The sequence below is a fragment of the Neoarius graeffei genome, chromosome 23 (assembly GCF_027579695.1).
Source record: "Neoarius graeffei isolate fNeoGra1 chromosome 23, fNeoGra1.pri, whole genome shotgun sequence".
Taxonomy (NCBI): domain Eukaryota; kingdom Metazoa; phylum Chordata; class Actinopteri; order Siluriformes; family Ariidae; genus Neoarius; species Neoarius graeffei.
The window spans coordinates 4,951,424-4,957,423 of record NC_083591.1 but is presented as its reverse complement, the minus strand read 5'-3'; the positions used below and the strand labels follow the sequence as shown (position 1 = coordinate 4,957,423).

The 6,000-nt window shown below is 42.7% G+C and overlaps 1 protein-coding gene across 2 annotated transcripts in view; it reads left to right on the top strand.

Annotated features, from left to right (window-relative positions):
• Window positions 1-1,645: 1,645 nt before the first annotated feature.
• The window catches only part of cdh7a (cadherin 7a), a 449,735-nt gene continuing 445,380 nt past the window's right edge, over window positions 1,646-6,000 (top strand). The window contains exon 1 of one of the 2 annotated variants that reach the window (XR_009651290.1): window positions 1,646-2,263. The gene's annotated coding sequence lies outside the window, so the exon portion shown is untranslated. The remainder of the gene's footprint in view (window positions 2,264-6,000) is intronic. The other variant, XM_060905638.1, reaches the window with a different exon arrangement.

The following is a 6,000-nucleotide window of genomic DNA, read 5'->3' as shown; positions in this document are numbered from 1 at the left end:
GGTAAAGTCACAGAGGGGATGTGGCTCGATTCCCTTAACGGCTCTGCACATAGATACGAGCGTCGTTCTTCATAATTCCTCTCACACACGCGCTCTGACTCACAGCCTCACTCACTCAGAGACAACAATGGTGCATAAGCTAAGTGACAGATGAATTAACAACACACTCCATTTCTGTCACGCTTTTTCGACACGGGCGCTGGCCACTGAGCCTGTCACAGCGAGAGGAGCGACTCAGGGAAAAATGCAATTACTCCATTAACGACTTGTCCGTCTCTCTGTCTCTCTCACACACACTCACACACAGAATTATCTTTATTTCTCACTCAGATACACACACTCTCTTTTGTTCACTTTCCTTCTCTGTCTGTCAATCCTTCTTGCACAGAGGGAAGATATTTTCACAGTGAAATTTAACTCGTAGCACCAAAACAAGGTTAAAAAAAAAGAAAAGAAACGACAAAGACAAAGAAAGACACAACAGTTTAACAGTTAATTCACCTCTGAGTTTTCATTCAATGGGAAGAATTTTGTGAATTTTGAAAAAAACAAAACTCTGAAACATTGCAAGAAAAACGTTGATTCGCTCACATGAGGCGTTTCTGTTTTGTTTCAAACGATTCGACAAAATTTCGCAAAATTTAAAGGAAAACATTTTTTCGCATTTAACTCACGGCTATTGTGCTGCATGCGATCGAAATCGCCGTGCCAACGCTTTCGAGATCCGTCAAAAAGCTAACTTTAATCGCAAAGACCATTTACGATTGTGATTTTTTTCTTCTCCTTCTGATTTTTTTAATCACTTCTATTTGACGCAAAACGACAACAGAAACCAGAAACCTGTGCATCATGGCTTAATACCTTACAATCCCTATAAGCTACACTCTCAGAAAACAAGCAAGGTACCTTTTGTACCTTTAGTACTTGAACCTAAAAGGGTGAAAGTGCTGTACCATTAAGGCTTTACTCTAAAAGTTACCTGAGCTCTTTGTTTTTTAAAGGTACTCTATGTCTATATTTGCGTTTAAAGGTACAACACGTAACAGTACCAGCCTGGTGACAGGGTACACTTTAGTACCCTTTTTAGTCCCCTTACATCACTGCAACATCAACTCTGACGCCCTTGAACCTGAAATACACAATATAAATAAACAATACGAATAAATAGTAAATTTAATTGGTGTGTTAAAGGTTTCAGAAATTATAAAAATGAATTTTTTTTAATTAGGTGAACTCGCACTTTTTTCATCAGTGCATCAGATCTAATGATGCACTGAAAGAAACAATATAAACAATACTTTTGCAGCGATATTCACACGCAGAGTGATTCGTTTCAAGTGAATCGATGCGGAGTGAATCAGTCTTTTTAACTCAATTGACTCCTTTTTGACTTTTGATTCGCTCAGATCTCCATCTGCGACGTTGACTTTGACAATAAAACTTTCCATTCTTCTTGCCTAACGTTCACGCTGTTATTGAACTTTTCCGTTCGCTATTTGGGTGTTGATTCTTGTTTACGTCGATTGAGTTAAAGATAAATAAGACACAATATAAGGCAGGCGTTGTCAGGTTGAAACAGTGGGAGAAGTGACAGCGTAGCGATTATAATAGCACGCTAAATGAAGAAGTGATTAAAGGAGCGACTTTGTATTGCAGGAGTGTGTGTGTGTGTGATTCAGTGCAAATCGATTCAGCAGAATGATTCGTTCAGAGGGCCGATTCGGTCTCGAATCTCGCATCAGAACAGAAGCAGCGATCGACGAGCGACACTTTTGGCTCTGCCTGTGACAGAGTGTGTATCGGAGCCGTGCTGTGTATGCGTGTGTGTTTATGAGAAAAAGAGAGAGAGAGAAAGAGAGACCGAGAGCGCGTGTGTGTGCATGCGTATGTGTGAGTGAGTGAGAGAGTGTGTGTGTGTGTGTGTGTGTGTGTCCCCTGGCCGAGCTTCTCTGCAGCTGCGACTCTTCAATGGAGCTCATTGTCGCGGTGTCGCGCTCGTAGGCGTGCGGGAAAACCTCCCTCGCGTGCGGGGAAACCTTGCGTGTGGGAAAACCTCGTGCGTGCGCGACCGCCAGACGCTCCAGTTTTGCGGCTTTGCGTTGCGCGTGGCTCCGTCTGGAGCGCAGCAGCAGTCACCTACTTCTTTCTTTCATTCATTCTTTCTTTCTTGTTCTTCTGTTTGGAGGAATCAGAGGCAACGGGTTTAAACTCGGACCACCGGATCTTTGCGTTCACACTGGGAGCACGCGCAGGGAAAGTGACGGTAAGCCCGCTTTACGCAAAGCTCTGAGAGTTTATTCTTTGTATTTCTCAGGTACTTTTAAAATAACATTTCTATTCGTCTTTTTTCCCCACCACCCTAATCCTTTTCTGTTTATAAAGGAATATAAAACCTAAACCCAACTCACATTATTATTATTATTATTATTATTATTATTATTATTGCTATTATTGCGTTTATCTAATCACACATGGCGCTAAATGGAGTCTCAGAGCAGGCTGCATGTGATAAACATGTGTGTACAGTTTATCATGGGGTTTACACTTAATTAGAATCTTAATAATTAACACCTAATTAACCTGGAGGTTTCGACACAAGCCATGAACATCTATCTATACTGTGCTACTAGTTGATTAATAAAGCCTATATTTCTATAGAATCATAAAACAGGCAACTCGCTAATCACTAATTTCTATTAAAAAAAAAAAGATTGAACGTGAACCCTACGGCTTCTGATGTGGGATGAGATGAGATCCATTTCTGTATAAAAATATTATTAGTGTCAAGTTCCATGGGTTTCATTCCAGCATCAGTGGATACATCGAGCATCCTAATGCCAACTTGTAGCCTACACACACACACACACACACACACACACACGCTCTGAAAAGAGCTCCTATATCAGTGTAATATTTTCTCCAATGCACCAACAGAGACCATGTCGACACAATCTGACTTACCCATGACTTAATTAGCATTCAATAGATTGGTGAGTGTCTGCAGTGTGGCTCTGCGCATCGCATATTCATCCCCACACACACACACTGCTGATGAATATTATGAGCGTGCCTGTGCTTGGGCCATTAAGCACATTTGGTACAATAACAGGGGCTTGTTTAAGGTTTGTCCAGATCTCCTTCTGACATGGAACAGCGTAATGAAGTTATGAACGTGTGTGTGTGTGTGTGTGTGTGAGAGAAAAGGGAAAAAGTTACACTTGCTTATTAATATTTACTGAACGTAATCAATGAGTGCCTGCGTCTCCCTGCAGTAAAACCTCTCTCTCTCTCTCTCTCTCTCTCTCTCTCTCTCTCTCTCTCGACCCCTTCATCTAATTTATTGTTTTATTTGATTCCTTTTTTAATCTCTCTAAAGAATATAAACAGTGTAGTGAATGTTATGCCACCTGGAAACTCTTTATAGCCTTCAAGTTGTGTGAAAGGAAAGGACCAGAAAAAGCAAGAAAAGCTGCAGGCTTTTCAGGCAAGCAAAAGGAAAAAGGAAAAAAAAAAGTTCTCTCGACCACTAGGGGGCGCATGTTATTATTGATAATCCGAGTTTGTATTCATAAAGTGCAGCGTTTCTCACCCTTGTCATCAGCTGAGCTGCTACAGTGTTCAAAAGCAAGTCCGTCATTAATCTCTCCCTGATTTGCATGCCTTAGTGGCCTGTTATTTCTATCTGTCTGTTTTTTTTCCTCCTCCTGATCACGCTGCTAGGTTTTTTGTTTTTGTCTTCTACGCTCCATTCACATCATGGTCCTATGTTTCAATCTGCATACTTATCACACCGATGCTGAACACATCTCAGTTCAGATCTCGTCCCTAATCCAGGGCAGGCGATCGTGCTAATCGGGTCGAGTGATTATCTGAAGGTGGAGTGTTTGAGATCACGCTGATGATGTCATGAGGAGACGTCGGAGGAGGAGAAAACGTTATTTATTTGAAAACTCTTTTCAGAGCAAATACTCACCAGGATGAGCGCTCATACTCATGTAGGACTGTATAACTAGATATCGACAGAAATTGTAATGATATTGACGTTACGTTGAGAGAGAACCTGTGTACCAGAGCCAGAAGTAAATATTAGCCGAGTATGATCATTATTTTCACTAATAGTAATTGATTTGTTGGTGTAGCGATCAAGCCAATATCAAGATTTAGCTAGAAAGCATAGCTGGAACTTCTCTCTCTCTCTCTCTCTCTCTCTCTCTCTCTCTCTCTATCTCATAATAAGAAAAAAGAAAACCCACAAAACATTATATATATATAACTCCACATTTGGAAATGACAGAAATCCTAAATGTATGCTTTACTTTACTCTTCAAAAGCACTGACACTGGAGACTCCTTCCACAAACGTGAAATAAACATCTCGTTCCAGAAAACATCACTACATTGTGGAACATAGTACTAGAACAAGTGCATTCATGTAAAGTCACCTAAAGCTGCAATTTGCTTTGCGGTCTTAACTTCTGTTAGAGCGGCTGTTATTTCTGGAAAATTAATTAATCAAGACCTTCTGACCAATCAGAATCAGTCATTTAACAGCGTTCGAACTTTCATCTCATCTCATTATCTCTAGCCGCTTTATCCTGTTCTACAGGGTCGCAGGCAAGCTGGATCCTATCCCAGCTGACTACGGGCGAAAGGCGGGGTACACCCTGGACAAGCCGCCAGGTCATCACAGGGCTGACACATAGACACAGACAACCATTCACACTCACATTCACACCTACGGTCAATTTAGAGTCACCAGTTAACCTAACCTGCATGTCTTTGGACTGTGGGGGAAACCGGAGCACCCGGAGGAAACCCACGCGGACACGGGGAGAACATGCAAACTCCACACAGAAAGGCCCTCGCCGGCCCCGGGGCTCGAACCCAGGACCTTCTTGCTGTGAGGCAACAGCGCTAACCACTACACCACCGTGCCGCCGCGTTCGAACTTTGTACAATTTTATTTCATTGTAATCGATCAAAACACAACCGTATTGATCTTGCCTGGTCAAGCTTTGTGAGATCTGGTCGAATTTTCCGGATTCATTTTTGACACCAAGTTTCCGTTCACAAAATGTCCAAACTCAGACGGATTTCAGGGTTTTTTCTAGAAAAATTTAGTATGAGGGCGCTCACCATGGCGAGGGAGCGAAGCGGGGGGGGGGGGGGGGGGGAGATGGTGCCGGTTGTCCCCCCCCCGCCATGCAAAGCCTTTGAAAAATGCTCCAATGGGACATTCTGAGGCTATCTGAGAGGGAAATTGTAACAAATTGTCTGTCAACATTGAAAAAGAAAGAAGTAATCTTCTTCTGCCCCGGACAGTCTTTGGCTTTCTTCCGTTTCGTGCCGCGGGACGACATCTTTAAATGCCCAAGTGTCAACAAAAACAACTCGCGAACTACTTCTGTCAAAAGCTCCCGCGCCGGTGGGTGAAAGGTCATTCAGTCTCGAGAAATCTCGCTCTACAAGTCAGCTGACCTTGTATGTAACCCATGTCAAATCTCGCGAGATCAGCCGCGACAAGTAAACAACATGGCGCCTCAGTCTGGAAAACGCCAATTCGGATTGTTTTTGCACCGTCTGGCGGTGTATCTACTATGATTGGAATATTTCTGGAGCAATTATAACGTATTTGATGATCAGACACAGTGTCATGTGGTGTTGCTGGGATGTTTTCACGGAGTCGGTAAGGGGGCGCACGCCGAGAGTAAGAGGGCGCAGCGCCCCTGTTCCCCCGTTTAGACAAAAGCCTGGATTTTATGTCATGGTTATGTGAGATGTATACATGCGTAAATTGGCCAAATGTGTGTGTGTGTGGGTTTTTTTTTTTTGCAAGACATACCGGTAGCAGACAAAAAAACCCAAAAAACAAACAAAAAAAAAACACATGATCTTTAAGGATGAACATTTTTTATCTGAAACTCGGCCCTTTGGCAGTTTGGCAGCTCCACATTTACATAACCAGACTGGCACTCGTGGCCTCTCCCCAGCAAGCAGATCC